At 40.6% G+C, this 19433-nt stretch overlaps 1 long non-coding RNA gene across 1 annotated transcript in view; it reads right to left on the reverse strand.

The window, feature by feature from the left end:
• Positions 1–724: 724 nt before the first annotated feature.
• LOC134344760 (uncharacterized) overlaps positions 725–19433 on the reverse strand; it is a 78119-nt gene continuing 59410 nt past the window's right edge. Inside the window, exons 3-5 of the long non-coding RNA XR_010017512.1 lie at positions 19279–19413; positions 10829–10955; positions 725–1405 (exon numbers count right to left, since the gene is read on the reverse strand). This is a non-coding gene — a long non-coding RNA (uncharacterized LOC134344760). The remainder of the gene's footprint in view (positions 1406–10828; positions 10956–19278; positions 19414–19433) is intronic.

The raw sequence follows: 19433 nt of genomic DNA on the forward strand, positions 1-19433 counted from the left end.
ATAGAGTACTTCTAAGCTCTCCAAGCCTCTGTGTTGCCAAGTGATTTTCTCTGCATTAAGATAACAGTGAAAATCTTATTGTAACGACTTTTTTACAGATTCAATACATGAGAACTGTGGAGAAGACAAAAGATAAACGCCACTGCACATATTTCACTTGTTTTGTTCTCATTGCTTCCCTGTTCTCTAATTTTGTTTTACAGATGTTTTCAAACCTTTGGGCTGTTGTTTAGTTCATGTGAGATTTCTCCTTTCATTAATGCATTGCCACAGAAATTAAAAATGTTCAGACAGCAGTACACTCCTTGCTTTTAAGTGGTACTGTGAGATGAATACAGGAAAGATTGATTTCAGCAAATTTGAAACAATTTAATAGACTACAATCCAGAGTATTGTACTGATAATGATATATTCCCGGTGTTGCTTTACTGAAATAAATGAGCTCAAATTGCCTTGGTAAAAGAGATCTGGAAATGACTATCAAGGCTCCATCAGGCAATATAGTGCAGGATTTAATTTGGAGGAAAGGATGAATCCTACTGCACATAAGATGAGTAATGATAAAATGTTTGGCATAAATGCAATACTAAAGAATAAACTCTTAGAAACTCTGGATTTATAACCCAGAGAGAGAGAGAGTCCAACAAAGGCCTGACTGATGGGTCATAAATCATCCTCCACAAATCTTCAGCATATGTTTTATTTATCTCACAAGAAATTATATCTTTTGGATTTAAACATAAATTTGATTTGAGTTACGAGCATATTATAAGTTACAATGCTGTTACTTCCTATTATCAATGTCACCATCAAAGAAAAATACCTCAGGATGTGTGAAAGCAATAGCAATGCACTAGTCTATTGCTTATCACTGTGCCCAAATGTACAGTAAAGCAATGCTTATTTAACTTAACAGATACTAAGGATTGAAATGTTTAATGAAGTAGGAGCACAAAATTTATCCGCGCTCCTACCAACTTCTCACATCCTTTCCATGTTTTCCATTAAGATGTCGCTTTGTGAAACATGAAGCTTGGTGGTTCAGCGGTTAGTGTTGCTGCCTCCAACTCCAGGAGCTGGGTTTGATCCTGGCCTCTTTGTGGAGTTTGCATGTGACAGAATCAGTTTCCCTTGGGGGCACTGGCTTTATCACCAATCCCAAACAAGTGCCAATTGTTCGGTTGATTGACCCCTATAAATTGTCCCTTGTGGAGGTCAGTGACAGGGGGTTTTAAGGGAAATTGAAGGGCTTGTGAGTTTATGGAAAAATAATTGAGAGAATGGGATTGATGAGATTGCTCTGAGAGTCAGCATACACTCCGTCGTGTTCTCCTTTCACATCCTGAGAAATGTGAAATTTCTCATGCAACGGTCTGCTGGAGGAACTCAGTGGACTGAATAGCATCTATGAACACAGAAAATAAAGCAGAATCAGATTTCAGTTTATTAGCACCGGCGGTGAAGTCATCGGACAAAGTCAGCATGGATTTGTGAAAGGAAAATCATGTCTGACGAATCTCATAGAATTTTTTGAGGATGTAACTAGTAGAGTGGATAGGGGAGAACCAGTGGATGTGGTGTACTTGGATTTTCAAAAGGTTTTTGACAAGGTCCCACACAGGAGATTAGTGTGCAAACTTAAAGCACACGCTATTGGGGGTAAGGTATTGATGTGGATAGAGAATTGGTTGGCAGACAGGAAGCAAAGAGTGGGAATAAACGGGACCTTTTCAGAATGGCAGGCAGTGACTAGTGGGGTACCGCAAGACTCATTGCTGGGACCCTAGTTGTTTACAATATATATTAATGACTTACACGAGGGAATTAAATGCAGCATCTCCAAGTTTGCGGATGACACGATGCTGGGCGGCAGTGTTAGCTATGAGGAGGATGCTGAGAGGATGCAGGATGACTTGGATAGGTGAATGGGCAAATTCATGGCAGATGCAATTTAATGTGGATAAATGTGAGGTTATCCACTTTGGTGGCAAAAACAGGAAAACAGATTATTATCTGAATGGTGACCGATTAGGAAAAGGGGAGGTGCAATGAGACCTGGGTGTCATTGTACACCAGTCATTGAAAGTGGGCATGCAGGTACAGCAGGCGGTGAAAAAGGCCAATGGTATGCTGGCATTCATAGCAAGAGGATTTGAGTACAGGAGCAGGGAGGTACTACTGCAGTTGTACAAGGCCTTGGTGAGACCACACCTGGAGTATCGTGTGCAGTTTTGGTCCCCTAATCTGAGGAGAGACATTCTTGCCATAGAGGGAGTACAAAGAAGGTTCACCAGATTGATTCCTGGGATGGCAGGACTTTCATATGATGAAAGACTGGATCGACTAGGCTTATACTTGCTGGAATTTAGAAGATTGAGGGGGGATCTTATTGAAACGTATAAAATTCTAAAGGGATTGGACAGGCTAGATGCAGGAAGATTGTTCCCGATGTTGGGGAACTCCAGAATGAGGGGTCACAGTTTAAGGATAAAGGGGAAGCCTTTTAGGACCGAGATGAGGAAAAACTTCTTCACACAGAGAGTGGTGAATCTGTGGAATTCTCTGCCGCAGGAAACAGTTGAGGCCAATTCATTGGCTATATTTAAGAGGGAGTTAGGTATGGCCCTTGTGTCTAAAGGGATCAGGGGGTATGGAGAGAAGGTAGGTATAGGGTTCTGAGTTGGATGATCAGCCATGATCATACTGAATGGCGGTGCAGGCTCGAGGGGCCGAATGGCCTAATCCTGTACCTATTTTCTATGTTTCCATGTTTCTATGTGTTGTGAAATTTGTTAACTTAGCAGGAACAGCTCAATGCATAATATAGAAGAAGAGGAAGAAGAAATCAATCAATCAATCAATCAATTACAGTATATGTATATTGAATAGATTAAAAATCATGCAAAAACAGAAATAGTATCTATTAAAAAAGTGTGCTAGTACTCTTGGGTTCAATGCCCATTTAGGAATCAGATAGCAGAGGGGAAGAAGCTGTTCCTGAATCGCTGAGTGTGTGCCTCCTACCTGATGGTAACAGTGAGAAAAGGGAATTCCTTGGGTGCTGGAGGTCCTTAATAATGGACGCTGCCTTTCTGAGCCACTGAGAAGGTGTCCTGGGTACTTTGTAGGCTAATACCTAAGATGGAGCCGACTAGATTTACAACCCTCTGCAGCTTCTTTCAGTCCTGTGAAGTAGACCGCCCCCCCATACCAGACAGTGATGCAGGCTGTCAGAATGCTCTTCACGGTACATCTATAGAAGTTTTTGAGTGTTTTCGTTGACATATCAAATCTCTTCAAACTCCTAATGAAGTATAGTCGCTGTTTTGTCTTCTTTATAGCTGCGTTGATATGTTGGGATCAGGTTAGGTCCTCATTACACAATAGTAAGTTCGTTTGGCCCACAATGGTGTAAGACCTTTTAACCTACTCTGAGATCAGTCTAACCCTTTTATCTCACATGGTACTCCATTTTTCTTCATCCTTGTGCCTATCTAAAAGTTTTAAATGTCCCTAATGTACCTCCACCACCAGGTCTGTCAGCCACCCAGACACTCACCATTCTCTGTATAAAAAACAACTTACCACTCCAATCATCTTAATATTATGTCTCCTCATGTTAGTAATTTCTGCCCTGTTCAAAATGGCACTGAAAATACATGGCAATTTTTTGTGGGTAACTCACAAAACTTCTAGAAATACTTCTCCTAAGCTACTATTTCTGCAATCTGTAGCCTGTAATTTCCCTTTAAGTAATGTACTTTTGAACTGTCTAAACAAACTAGCGATTTTACAATATCCTGAAAGACTTGACGGACTTGACTCTCAGAAATGGAAGAATGTCACCTTAAAGCAGACAAAGTTCCATCACCATGGCCAGAAGAGAGGGAGGAGGGAAAAACTCCGAGTCAGTCTAAAATGGTATGGTGTAAAACTTCCTCTATCCAATAACTTGTTAGCAAATGGACAGACACAGGAGAACAGGACAGATGACATAAGGGCAAGATTGCTGTATCTGAGGGAAATGAGGGACTGCTGCATCCTCTGTTTCATGGAGACGTGGCTCATTTTGGGCAAGACACATATGGCAGTCAGATTCGAGGGCTCTTGATCCACCAGATGGACTGAACTGCTGATTTGAAGAGGGAAAAATTTGGGGGGTCTGTATTTCATGATAAGCTCTTTGTGATGCATGAATGTAATGGTTTTGTTCGCACTCTTGTTCTCCTGACCTAAAACATCTCATAATTAAGTGTCATATGTTCTACTAACCAAGAAAGTTGGATCAGTCATGACAAAGTGGCAGAGTAGCCTTGATAGGCCAAATGGCCTAATTCTGCTCTTATATCTTATGGTTCTCCTGCATATCCTGACTGCAGTTTACATAACACCAATGACAGATGTTAAGCAAGCAGTCAATGTATTGAGTGCTGTGATTATGTAACAGCCTACCCTGATGCCTTTCAATTCATCGCTGGGGACTTCAATCAAGCTTGCTCAATGAAATCTCTGGCCAATTATTATCAACCAATCACCTGCAGCAGCAGAAGTCCCAACACACTCAAACACCATGACACTACCATCAGGAATGGATATTGTTCCATATCAAGACTGCATTTTGGGAAAATTGACTATCAGGCATCCTTCTCCAACTAAAGAACTAAAGGCTCCAGAAGTAAGGACAATGAAGAGGTGATCACAGGAGGCAGAGGAGTGGTAACAGGACTGACATGAGGCAATGGATTAGGCCATGTAAGTAGGAATCATCAGAGGATCTGAGCAAATATGCCATGGTTGTCACAGACTTTATAAAGTCAGTTGTGGATGAGTGCGTCCCCATAAAATCATTCAGAGTCTTCCCTAACCAGAAGCCTTGGAACCAAGAGATCGGCAAGTTGCTGAGGATCATACCAGTGCTGTTCATGTCCGGCAACCACATGAAATATAAGAAGTCCAGGTATGACCTCCAGAAAGCCATCTCACATGCGAAGTGGCAATTCCAGACCCAGCTTGAATCACTGAAGGATACTCAACAGCTGTGGCAGGGCTTGAGTGCTATCACCTTCTACAGAGTAAAACCAAGTGACTTACTGTATGCGACACAAGAATTTGCTCCTAAATTAGTTTAATGCCTTTTTTTGCTCACTGTGACCGAGAGAACATGGAGGAAACTTCACAAACTCCCACAGCCCAGTGACACTGTGATGTTAGTCTCTGAGGCTGACACGAGAGTATCCTTCATGAGGGCGACCCCACGTAAAGCATCTGGCCCAGACTGTGTGCCTGGCCCAGTACTGAAGATTTGTGCTATTCAACTATCTGGAGTGTTCACAGATATCTCTAACCTCTCATTTTGGCATCTAAGGTATCCACCTGCTTCAAGCAGGCTTCAATTTCACTACTGCCCAAGGAGAACCTGTCTCAATGAGGTTCCTCCCTCTCAAAGTACTACCTTTGAGAGGGAGGTGATGAAACATATCAGCACTAGCCTGAGGAGTGACTTGGTCCACTCCAGCTTGCCTATCATCACAACAGGTCAAGAGCAGATGCAATTTCATTGGTTCTTCACTCAACCCTGGAACATTTGGACAATGAAGATGTATATCAGGATGTTCTTCATTGACTACAGCTCTGCATCCAACACTATTATCCCCACAAAACTAATCAATAAGCTGCAAGACCTAGGCAACTGCATTCTTCATTTCCTCACCTGGAGCATCTCTTCCACAATCATTATTAGCACAGTTGCACCATGACACTGTGTGTTTGGCCCACTGCTCTACTCACTTTATACTTATGACTGTGAGGCTAAGCAGAGTTTCAATACCATATTTAAGTTTGCTGATGCACCTTGTTGGCTGGATCAAAGGAGGGGGTTTGAAAATCTGCCTCAACAACAACCTCTCAGCCAATGTCAGCAAAACCAAAGAGCTAATTATTGACTGTGGGAGGAAGGACCCAGAGATCCATGAGGCAATCCTCACAAGGGGATCAGAAGTAGAGAGGGTCAGCAACTATAAATTACACAGCATTATCATTTCAGAGGATCTGTCCTGGGTCCAGCACATGTGCCATTACAAAGAAGGCATAGCAGTGCCTCTACTTTTTTAAAAGTTTGCGATTCGGCATATCAGGTAAAACTTTGAGAAACTTCCACAGGTGTGGTGGAGATTATATTGACTGGTTACATCACGGCCTGATAGGGAAACACCAATGCTCTTGCATGGAAAACCCTACAAAATTAGTAGGTACAGCCCAGTCCATCATGGATAAAGCTGTCCCCATTATTGAGCTCACCTACATGGAACACTGCTGCAGTGAAGCAGCATCCAACATCTGGAACCTCCAACATCCAGGCCATGCTCTCCTCTCGCTGCTGCCATCAGAAAGGAGGTGCAGGAGTCTCTCATCCCAGCCACCAGGTTCAGGAATAGTCTTTACCCCTCAATGATCAGGCTCTTGAACCAGAGGGGAGAACTTCACTCACCTTCACTCATTTCATCACTGAACAACTCCCACAACCCATGGAGTCGCTTTCAAGTCTCTTCCACTCATGCTATCAATATTTATTGCTTGCTTGCTTGCTTGCTTGCTTGCTTGCTTGCTTGCTTATTTATTTATTTATTTATTTCTTTATTTATTTATTTATTCGTTCATTCATTCATTCATTCATTCATTCTTTTTTCTTTTTGTATTTGTAGTTTGTTGCCGTTTGTACAATGGTTGTTCATGTTCTGTTTTCATTGAGATATAGGAGCAGAATTCGGCCATTCGATCCATTGTGTCTGCTCCACCATTTCATCATGGCTGATTCATTATCCCATACAACCTCATTCACTTACCTTCTCTCTGTAACATTTAATTTTTATGAACATCATCTGTACCCTCTCCAGTTCCAACATATCTTTTCATAATGGGTTTAAAGCTGCTCACAATACTCCAAGTGTGATCTAACCGATACCTTTTAAATCCTCAGCATTATATTCTTGTTTGTATATATGACTCCTCTTGAAATGAATGCTACATTGCATTTCCCTTCCTTACCACCGACACAAACTGCAATTTAATCTTTAGGGAGTACTGCACAAGGGCTCCCAAGTACCATTGCACCTCTGATTTTTGAATTTTTCTCCCCATTTAGAAAATAGTCTATGCCTTTATTCTTTCTACCAAAGTGCATGGCCATTTATTTTGCTACACAATATTCTATATGCCACTTCATTATCCATTCACCCAATTAGTCTTAATCCTTTTGCAGACTCCCAGTTTCCTCAACACTACCTGCCCTTCATCTATCTGAAAACTTGACCCCAAAGCCATCAATTCCATCATCCAAATTGTTGGAATATAACATGAAAAGAAGTTGTTCCACACTGACTCCTGCTAGTCACTGCTAGTCAAAGGTAACCAACCAGAAAAGGCCCCCTTTATACCTACTGTTTGCTTCCTGTCAGTCAGTCAATCCTCTATCTATGCTAGAATCTTTTCTGTAATACCATGGGCTCTTATCTTGTAAAGCAGCCTCATGTGCTACACTTTGTCAAAGGCCTTCTGAAAACCCAAGTAAACAACATCACCCTATTCTACTTTGGCAATGCTGCCTGTTACTTCCTCAAAGAATTCCAACAGATATGTCAGACAAGAATTCTCTTTGAGGACATCATGCTAACTTATTATGTGCCTCCACTACCCTGAAACTTCATTCTTAATAATGGACTCCAACCTTTTCTTGACCACTAAAGAACAGTGGAGTGACATTTGCAATTCTCCAGTCCCCGGCATCATTCCAGAATCTAGTGATTCTTAAAAGATTATTACTAATGCCTCCACAATCTCTACAGCTTCTTCTTTCAGAACCCTGGTGTATAGACAATCTGATCCAGGCGACTTATCTACTTTCAGATCTTGCAGCTTCCCAAACACTTACTGCTTAACGATAGTAACTACACTCACTCCCCCACCCCCCAACACAGACATACTACTTGTATCTTCCACAATGAAGACTGATGCAAAATGTTTATTAAGTCCCTCTGCTACTTCTTATCCTGCATTGCTACTTCTACAGTGTTATTTTCCAGCAGTCTGATCTCACCTCTCTTTTATTCTTTAAATATATGAAAAAATTGTGTATTGTGATGGATATTTGCTTCCAGGGATAGGGGAGCTCAAGTTTTGCCAAGCTTGGCTTTCTACACGCAGCAGGTGCCACTTGTAAGATTGAACAGTGTAAGGTAAACTTCCAACTAGAATTCATTGTTAGCTTCTAGTCATAAACAGGAGTCAGTCTTCAGTTCTTAAAATGTAAATGGAAAGCAATAATCTGCTTGAAGTTAAAAACACAGCTTTGTGAACAATCTCTGTCTTTGGAGCAGACTACTAGCCCATAACACCTGGTTTAGGGCTGCTTAGCAGGTGCAGTATAAGACAATAGGGTATTTAATTTGGATTGTTTCAAAACAGACAATGTTGAATCGGTTGCTTAGTTCAAGGAAGCTTGCAGTCCAGATGGATACAATTATTTAACATATCAAATAACTGATCTAATAATAAATTTATGTACTTACAAGATAGAAATCCTCTGTGAGTTTTAAATGTGTTTTAAGAATGTTGTTTGGATTTAAACGTGTATCACAAAAAATAAATAAACTTTGTTTTAAATTACTTTGTTAGTTGGAAGCATTTTCTCCTTGGTAGGGAGGAAGAAGCCATTGCTTAGATAATGGGTATTGGCAACTGAAAAGAGCTTTTCCCAGCGGTCAATCCAGACATTGGAAGTTTTGAGCTGAGGGGACTTCAATCAGGTTCGCTGCCTGAATACAAAAGGCATCAGCAGGTCACTACAGCGAGAAAGAGGTATACAGGGAGGAAGGCAGAGGCAAGTGCAGCAGCGATCGTCTGAGTGGACAGAGTCAGAGTGGTGATCTTGAGGCTTTAGCTCTTTGAGGTTTCAACAAAGAGAGGCTTCGGTCAGAGAATGTGTAAGAAAAGAAAAGCTCAATTGTTTTCCTTCCTGTATCACCTCCCTTTAGTGAGAATACTCTTGGCTATTGAAATTTGATGAGCTTGAGGACTAATTTTGTGTTTAGAACTTTATGGTCAACAAACCCAGTGCCATTACAATATCCTCTTTTATATTACTGACTAGTATACCTTCATATTTTATCCTTCCTTTTCTTAAGTCTTTGTAGTTCCCTTCTGTGATTGTCCACAAGAAAATGTATCTCAGAGTACTATATGATGACATATGTTTATTTTGATAATAAATTTACTTCGAACTTTGAACTTTGGTAAAAGCATAGATCGCTGTCCTCCTGATCTATGCTTTTTATTATATATGAAGTAACCTTTCGTCTTCCTTCACTCCAAAGAGAAAAGACCTAGCTCACTGAATCTATGCTCACAAAACAGCTCTCTAATCCTGGTAAATCTCCCCTGTACTCTCTCTAAAGCATCAACATCCTTCCTGTCATGAGCAGACCAGAACTGAGCACAGTATACTAAGTGTAGTATAGCCAGTGTTTTATAGAGCTTCATTTAATATCACCTCATGGCTCTTGAACTCAATCCCCTGACTAATGAAGGCCAGCACATCACATAACTTCATAACAATTCTATCAATATGCGGCTGCAAATCTGAGGGATCTATAAATGTGGAGCCCGAGGTGTTTCTGTTGCTCCACACTGTTAAGAATCCTGCCATTAACCCTCTATTCTGCCTTCAAGTTTGACCTTTCAAAATGAATCACTTCACACTTTTCTGGGTCGAATTCCATCTGTCATTTCTCTGCATCCTATCAATGTCCCATTGTAATGCATGACAACTTTCTGCTTTATCTACAGCTCCACGTCATCTATGGGGAGGGGACAGAATTGTCAACATTTTGGGTCAAAACTGTGCATCAGGAGTATTATCAGGTAACCCTCATCTCCTGTGTTTCCCCCTTCTCCTCACCTCCTTCTCTCTCCTTCCAATCTTCCTCCTGTCCTCCCATTTCAATCTTCAATTGTCTCCCTCTCCCCAGCTCTTTCATCAGACACCTTCATACCCTCCCCCCTCCTGTTTGCATTCACCTACCGCCCACACGCTTCACTCACCAGCTTCCCCTCTCCACCATCTGGTTCTATCTGCCCTAATGGTTCCCATTACTACCTTCCAGATTTCACCACTGGCCTTTGTGTCCCAGCTTATCACCTTCCTAGCTGTCTCCACCTTAACCTTTCCCTCCCCACAACATGGCTCCCTCTTCCCTTTTTTGTCTGCCTCCATCTTGTGATTGACCTGTCTTCATCCGGATTTTGTCCCTTCTCCTCCTAACTTAATGATTTAATAGACATATATCTACTTAATATAACTCATGTTTTCTCTCTAGATTTATTTATCACGTATTTCATCGTACTTCTGCTGTTAAGTTAACAAATTTCATGACGTAAGTCATTGGGTGTATTTAAGGCAGAGATAGATAGGTTCTTGATTAGCCAGGTCATCAAAGGGAATGGGGAGAAAGCAGGGGAGTGGGGATGACTGGAAGAATTGGATCAGCCCATGATTGAATGGCAGAACAGACTCGATGGGCTGAATGGCCTGCTTCTGCTCCTATATCTTATGGGCTTATATGCCAATGATATTGAATCTGATTCAGATTCTGTATCTGGCTCAGTCTGACCACATGCTTCACCTTTCCTTGGTCCACCAATCATCAACTGGCCCTGTCTCACCTTTCCACTTCCTCTTTACGCAAGTTCAAATATCGCTGTGATGATTGAACACTCTAGTATCAATTGTTTGGCGACAATAAAGTAAAGTAAAGTAAAAGTTATTTTCCCTCACCGTCATTCATCCTGATGCAAGGTGTTCATCCAAAATTCTTCCACCCTTCCCAGATGCTCCTCAGCCCACAGAATTCCTTCAACAGGTCTTTGTTGCTCCTGATTTCAGCAGTCTTCTGTACTTCCATCTGTAAAATCTCCATTACATATGTCACATGAAAATCACTGATGATCTTAAAAAGACAAAGTGTAAAGTCCCTGACCCATGGTCTAATGTTCACCACTTCTCCATGCAATAAATGAATAAAAACCAACAGCATAAATCTTTACCAACAGTTATAATCTTCATCTGTGGTAACCAGCAAAAACTCCAAACATTATTTATAACAACAGTCAGAATTAGATTTGTGACAACTACCCTAATTTGTAACAGTAGAAATATTTCTATTTTTCACTGGTAATAATCACAATGCTCTTCACACAACTGATCTAATTAAGTTGATGGTCTTTGTTGAGGTTGTGGCTCAGATTCAGTTGTTTTTTAGCTTTGTAGTGACAGTTTTGGGAACAGGGAGAGGTTTGGGGGGTCGTTAGGGTTTAGGGCCAGGAATAAAAGGCCTGGCCAGAGTCCACTCCGCACTCGAAGGTCAACAGTGCAGATGTGAATGTAGGACATCTATGGTCTGATGTTGGTGGTAGGGATAGTGGGTTAGGGCTAATCCTCTACTCCCACTGCCCCACCATCAGCAAGTTATTGGCATCTTCCGGAGTTGGAGCTCCATGCGATCAGGAGGAATGGGGTCCAACGGCTTCCTGAGTATACAAATTAGTGAGACTGGCGTTCGAGGACTAATGTTTGGGGCCCTGTCAGTGGTGAGCCTGAGTTTGAGGCCTAGGCGATTAGTGGGTTCTGGGATCAATGCCGAGTCCTGGGGGTCAATTTGAAATCCAGAAGTTGAGGCCCATTCGCTGGAGCTCCTACTCTCTAAATCTCTGTGAAACTCCATGAGTCTGTTGGGGATGTCCAAGGCGCAAGTCTAAGTCTACTGAAGACAGCCTGCCCTGGGGTTGGAGGACTGTGCTCATGCATGGGTGGGTGGCAGGGTGCAATAGGACTTTTTTCCTTTTATTGGTCTGTTGTTTTTAGTGTTCTGTGTTGTTTTGCAAGTACTGCGAGCATGCTATGTTGGCACCAGAACGTGTGATGCCCGCTGCGCATCCTTGGTTGTGTTGGTTGTTAATGCAAATGACGCATTTCACTGTACGTTGTGATGTTCTCATGGTAAATAAACTTGAATCTTAAATCTTGAATCTTGATATGGGTTTTGCTCTCAATACGCATGACACTCAGATCCACATCAAAATTTATGGAGTTATTTTCCAAGTACTCTGGAGATCAGTCTGACACTGGCGGTCATCTGTCACGGCCCTACTAAATCTCTAAGTAAACATACCTAAACTTGCTCTACTTGCTTCGGAGCTAAGATTTTTTAAGAGGTTGAAAGTGCTGTATAGAGCTGCAGATAACAGAGCTTCTTTCTCACAGCTCCTGCAGCCCAGATTCAGCCCTGACGTCCGGTATGATCTGTGTGGGATTTTCACATTCTACAAAGGTTTCCGCTGGATGACCCAGTTCCTTCCAGCATCCAAAGGCTTGAGGATTGGTAGGCTAATTATTTATTGTAATAACTCTATGACTCTAGATGGACTAATCTGGAGGATATTGATGGAAGTATAGAGAAAATAAAATGGATTGAATGCAGTTAGTTACTTGATGGCTAGCATAGAGTTAGTGGGCCAAAGGGTCTGTTTCAATGGCTCTAAATGCATACTAAACTGGTGTTGAAACCCCTTGAAGTACTTTAACTTGCTAAGGTCCCAAGTATATCAAAGTATATTGATAATTCCAGCACTACATAAAAGACACTGCCTTTCTTACAATACATTTCATGTCTGACATCTGTACTCTTGTAGCTTGCTTTGCAAGGTTGCTGATTGTCAAATTCTAAGCAGCACTGTGCTCTCAACATAAGCGCAATAAGAATCACATTGAAGCTATCTAAACTCGGTTCTCTTAGGATCCTTATAATTGTCAGGAAAAGAAAATACCACCTCAGCAGCTTGGGCTGTGTTTAAACTCAGATCCCTAAGGTGAAAGAGGTAGCTTATAACTCTCAACAGGCTGGTATCATAACATGTTTGATATTGTACATTGCTGTATCTTAAAACAAAACTTGAATGCTAATTATGTGACATTAGCTATGTGAAGATATAAAATGTCTGCAAGAAATCAGTAAAGAATTAGTGACAATCATGCTACGTGGAGAAAAATCAAATCCAAAATAATTCCAGCATGAGTGAGAAAGGGTTAAATACTGGTATCAAATATAATGTGCTCTGATCTCCATGGCAACAAGCCTAGCTGATTCTATGGATAAATCCTGTCCTAATTCACAAAGCTGAATATTTATATTATAGCATAAAAGTTCAGGTCCTTCTCTCATCCTAGTTTTTAAATTTCTGTGGTCTGGGTAGTATCATTCTTTTTCTGTCATGTAAAATAATGAAGTATTTACAACAGGAGTTCAGTCCATTATCTCAGATGTAACCTTCTCAATATTGATACAGTTCATGGTATCCCATACTAAGTGATCAGCACAATGCAAATGGTTAGAGGGCATATTTTGTGGAGCAGGGAGCAATCCCTTGGTACACTCAATTCTGATAGGCTGCTGTGTTATGGATTATTATATTTCAGCTACTTTATTGAATAATGCTGTCCAACTGCACTGACTCGGTGAGTATGGGGAAGTTACATTGAAGCACATTGTGACGCAGTGGTATTAAAGGTCACCGATGCTCTGAGATTGTGACCTGTCTCTGAACATAGCAGCTGAAATAGAATAACAATGTTGCATTGTTTTTCCTGTCAGAATAGCTTCTGTATTGACACAGCTAGAAAAAAAAAATGAGTTTTGTAATCTTTCTGCAACAGTCTAAAAATGACAACTGCCACCAACATGCTTTCCCCAGCTTCACTGTGTAGGTGTGGCAGTAAAGTCAGTAAAGTCCATATTTACAGTATATTTTAGTTAACCACACCATATATTTCCCAGTGGATTCGCATCTTTATGCTTATCTTTAAAAGTTTATGGACAGAAGCAGACTCTTGGTTTACTCTGCATGCCAACTGCTATCACTAGAAGCAGGTCTTTGATACGATGCTAATATCGCAGGTTCCACACTTGCTACATATGCACACAAGGCACATTCTAGGACGTCTTATGGAATGACAGGATACCTCATTCCGGATTTACAGTAGCAGAAATGGAAACGCACGAAGCTGAGGGGTATCTGACAAAAGATCTTAAATCAGAAATGGAACCTTCCTGTTACTGGATGAGAGCTTGGTGATTCCTTCTGAGTGATCACCACTGTAAATACGGGTTTACTGTATTTCTAGCATGTTCTGTTCTTCTTTCATATATAAAAGGAAGATTCACACACGGGTGTCAAGTATCAATGTGGTGAAAATAGTTCAAACATTTGGCCATATTTCAGATTGTAATTTGAATACAGGATTTTCCATTCATTTCCACGAGGAAGAGATCTTGCTAATTCCATCTCTTGATAACGATTCTGATGGAAAACTCAAGTCTAAATTCAAAACAAATTCCAATTCAAAAGAAAGGCAGATAGAGCTGTTCTGGGGCAATGCACAAGTAAAAGAGGGTTTCTTGTAAAGTTTATATTTTTTTTTAGGTCTCTAGTTTTAAAATGGCATGCTATGTATGGGTAATGACACGGAGTGAGCAGATGACAGGACGTGAACCTCCAGTGTCAAACTGAGGCATTCTTACCTGACAAATGATGATGCACTGACACTTACCATTACCATTAGAATATCAGAGATGATATAGTTGCGATGATTGCATGGAACAATCTAACTTCCACTTCAATGCGCTATGACAATGCAGAGATCACTTTGTACACACCCTCACTATCAACTTCCTATCAGAATCAGGTTTCGTATCACCGGCATATGTCGTGAAATTTGTTAACTTAGTGGCAGCAGTACAGTGCAATACATGATGATATAGGAAGAGAATAAGTAAATTAATTACAGTGAGTGTGTGTGTGTGTGTGTGTGTATATATAAAATAGTTATACTAAAAATAGTGCAAAAACAGAAAAGTGAGGTCGTGTTCGCGGGTTCAATGTCCATTTAGGAATCGGAAAAAGCTGTTCCTGAATCGCTGAGTCGCTGAGTGTGTGCCTTCAGGCTTCTGTATCTCCTTCCCGACGGTAACGGTGACAAGAAGCTATGTCCTGGATGGTGGAAGTCCTTAATGATGGACGCTGCCTTTCTGAAACACCACTCCTTGCAGATGTCTTGGATACCATGGAGGCTAGTACCCATGATGGAGCAGACTAATTTTACAACTAATTTTATTCAGATTTGGATACCGATTTACTTCCAATATTTTTCATCAGCTCTGCCTTTTTCTCATGCTGTCAATATACCAATACCTTCACAATGTTATAAATCTTTAGAGTATTGGACGTCTCCAATATACCCTTCTCCCAACTAGTGCAATTGTAATATTATAAATCAGAAGTAAGAAAGATTCAGAAATGCATAATATTCTGTGTTCATTTCTGGACAAGTTTGAAAACTTAAAGTGTATTATTTCTGTATATACTCAGAATAATTATGGTAACATATCTGTAAACTAAACATTTCACTTGTCCCTTAAAAAGCTTTCTTGAGATCTACTCAGCATCTCATCCTTCCTACATACATCATTCTAGACCAAGCAATATTGTATACACTGTGGAATACACAATATTAACAAGACAACAGGTAACTTCAGCAATAAAGAGAACAAATGTCGCTGACATTAAATGCCATCCGCTCTGCTAATAAACACAGGGGTGCAAACGGTCACCTGTCTGTATATGTGGTAAACACAATTACTCAAGTAGAACTTGAACTAGATTAATAAAACTTTCAATATTTGCCTTTAGAGACTTTGGGGATTGATCATAGAACCCAGGCAGTTAATGGTTTCCACGGCAATATCCTAATGATTTATCAAGCATTATCTCTTAGCTAGTAACTATGCAATTTAGGTTGACTGATTTTTTTCCTTCCCAGTTTCCTACTTCGAATTATTTTTCACAGAGTAAATTAAAACATGGGCATAGGGAATATTGCTGGCTATGTTCATTAACACAGCCAATTAAAATAGGCAGGATTGGAATTGAATAATAAATCAAATAATCTGCAGTTGGAAAAAGAAGTGTGGTAGTTTATGACTAATGAATAGGTTCAGCATAAATACTGCAACTAAACATCACAGATGGCTGAATAAAACACACAGGTGTGTTGTACAGAAACAACACACCACCTAGGCTTCTTGCCAGTGTATAAAAAGAAAAACATTCATGTTCTTTTAACCTCATAAACACAATACTTGATGTGTTAATGTGAGGCAGGAAGATGTGGAAGTTCAGCCTTGTGAACCCATCAGGTTGGCCCCTTTCAGCACCATTCTTCATCCTCCCAGATCCCTCTTTCTGGACTCTTGGTCTTTTCAACAAGAACTACTCCAAGTTGTCAGCTGAATCTATTTATCTTCCCCATGCAGAAAGGGCTCACATTGAAAGCATATCTCTCACATTCTCATCAGTAATCTCCAAAGCACTTCACAGCCAATAAACCACTTCCAAGATGTAGGCACTGTTGGTTTGTAGCCAAGTGCATCTGCCAAATTACAAACAGCACAGTCCCACAGCAGGAAGGAATATCGGAAGCAGATACTATTTTTGGTGGTGGTAATTTTTTGGTGCTGTTGGAAAGAACACTGATATACACACGCTGCGCAGCCTCTTACATCCAGCCAGTACCATTGCTAAAGCTTGCACTCCATAGTTCTATCAATATAACACTCCTTGACGCCACACTGGGTTAGATTATAGTGGCTTGGTGATTGACCTATAGCTAAGATTGCTACCACTAACCAAAGTTATATTCCTACTAATCCATCATCCCCGAGCAGACAGCTCCTTGCTTGCTCAGCTTCAAAAGCAAAATCATCAAGCCTACTGACAAAGGGAGCACAGTAGCAGAAAGACTCCACTTTGAAAAAGCTGAAGGATAAATTTTAATAACTCCTACAAGCCCATGATTCTATTACAGTACATTAAAGTGACATCGCAAGCACTTTCATCTGATTCACCTTTTTCTAAAACCTTTTTCAGAGCTGTAAATTTTGTAAATTCAGTGCAGCTCATCTTTTTGAGTTAACATGACCCTTAGGAGCTCGGATTCTCTCTCGCTAGAATTAAGCAATTTCAGTTTTCGCAGGACACCGTTTTGTACTTCTTACTTCAGCTATCACTGCAACATACCATTTTTCAATGTCAGACATGCTAACTGTTTCTGTATCCAATCTTAATTGTGTTGTTTGTATCATTTCCCTTAATAAACAATTCCTAATTTCGTTCGCTTCACATGCTTCTTCTCCTTTGATTGAGTTGCTCAATTGGGTTGAAGCTTTCAAACCATTAGCAACTCAGCAGGATTGTACCCTGATGTGGAATATAGCATCGTTTTGTTGTTGAACAAGGAATTTGTTAATTTATGTCTTAATATTTACCCTGAGTACCCGTGTGACACCTGCTTTTTCAGCGATCCTTTGACAATTCTCACAGTTCTCTCCAATGAAGTCATGTGAAATGCTGAAGTCCTTAATACCATTTGGTTTTATAAAGAACCACACTGAGAACTGTTCTTTGATTTCAGCTCTTTTCATAAATGCACTCTTCTATATTAAAGATTCAACAAGTTCTGCATCAAGGAATCCTAAAGTCATACAGCATGGAAACATGCTCTTGACCAACAGAGTGCACAACAACGAAAGCATTAATTCTTCAGTAAATACACTTTCTTCTCCCCACATTCCCATCACCCATCAGCTTTTACTATTCATCAATGAATTTACTGTGGTTAATTAGCCTACCAATTTTCATACCTGTGAGATAGTCATAGTCATAGTCAGAGTCATACTTTATTAATCCCGGGGGAAATTGGTTTTTGTTACAGTTGCACCATAAACAATTAAATAGTAATAAAACCATAAATAGTTAAATAGTGATATGTAAATTATGCCAGGAAATAAGTCCAGAACCAGCCTATTGGCTCAGGGTGTCTTACTCTCCAAGGGAGGAGTTGTAAAGTTTGATGGCCACAGGCAGGAATGACTTCCTATGACACTCTGTGCTGCATCTTGGAGGAATGAGTCTCTGGCTGAATGTACTCCTGTGCCCACCCAGTACATTATGTAATGGATGGGAGACATTGACCAAGATGGCATGCAACTTAGACAGCATCCTCTTTTCAGACACCACCGTGAGGGAGTCCAATTCCATCCCCACAACATCACTGGTCTTACAAATGAGCTTGTTGATTCTGTTGGTGTCGGCTACCCTCAGCCTGCTGCCCCAGCACACAACAGCAAACATGATCGTGCTGGCCACCACAGACTCGTAGAACATCCTCAGCATCATCCGGCAGATGTTAAAGGACCTCAGTCTCCTCAGGAAATAGAGACGGCTCTGACCCTTCTTGTAGACAGCCTCAGTGTTCTTTGACCAGTCCAGTTTATTGTCAATTCATATCCCCAGGTATTTGTAATCCTCCACCATGGAGAGGAATGTGGGAGGAATGCCACTGAGTCACAAGGAGAACATGTAAAGGATAAGTTTGAACACAGGTCACTGAGCTATAGAGTCATAGATGTGCCACTGTGCAAGCCAAGAGCTCAAATATTCCTCAATGCCATGTTACACTAATTAATGTGTGCTCTTGGGAAAGATTTTCCTGGCTATTTCCATAATTGTTAAGATGTCTTTCTTAGATTAACTCTGCAACCTTGATCAATGTCTACCATCTCAGCAAGGTCTTTACCTAAGCTAAACCTGCACACAAAATTTGTGGCAATTGCATTCTCGCCCACAATGTCAAAATGTTCATATGAAGCTCTTCTAAAGTTTGTCTTATTAGCAAACTTAGTATCTGAACTCTGCGTTCACTTTTAATGTCTGCTTATCAAACATTAACATCTACATACTACATTTTTCTGTACGAATATGTAATTGGGCCTTTCGCATGTTAGCACAAGTTTGCAAAGCACCAGTTCACTTCTGTTAATATTTCAAAGATTTTCTACTTTAGTACTAAGGATTCTATGGGTAAAAGTTCCTTAGGACCATTCGCACTAAAGGGAAGCACGGGAAGAGATTGCTTCACCTTTGCCGATGATCTTTACTTTACTTTATACTTTATTGTCACCAAACAATTGATACTGGAGCGTACAATCATCATAGCGATATTTGATTCTGCTCTTCGTGCTCCCTGGAGTACAGATCAATAGTAAATATTAAAAATCTAAATTATAAATCATAAATAGAAAATAGAAAAGGGAAAGTAAGGTAGTGCAAAAAAACCTGAGAGGCAGGTCCGGATATTTGGAGGGTATGGCCCAGATCCAGGTCAGGATCCGTTCAGCAGTCTTTATCACAGTTGGAAAGAAGCTGTTCCCAAATCTGGCCGTACGAGTCTTCAAGCTCTTGAGCCTTCTCCTGGAGGGAAGAGGGACAAA

This window comes from Mobula hypostoma, chromosome 4 (genome assembly GCF_963921235.1).
Source record: "Mobula hypostoma chromosome 4, sMobHyp1.1, whole genome shotgun sequence".
Classification (NCBI taxonomy): Eukaryota; Metazoa; Chordata; class Chondrichthyes; order Myliobatiformes; family Myliobatidae; genus Mobula; species Mobula hypostoma.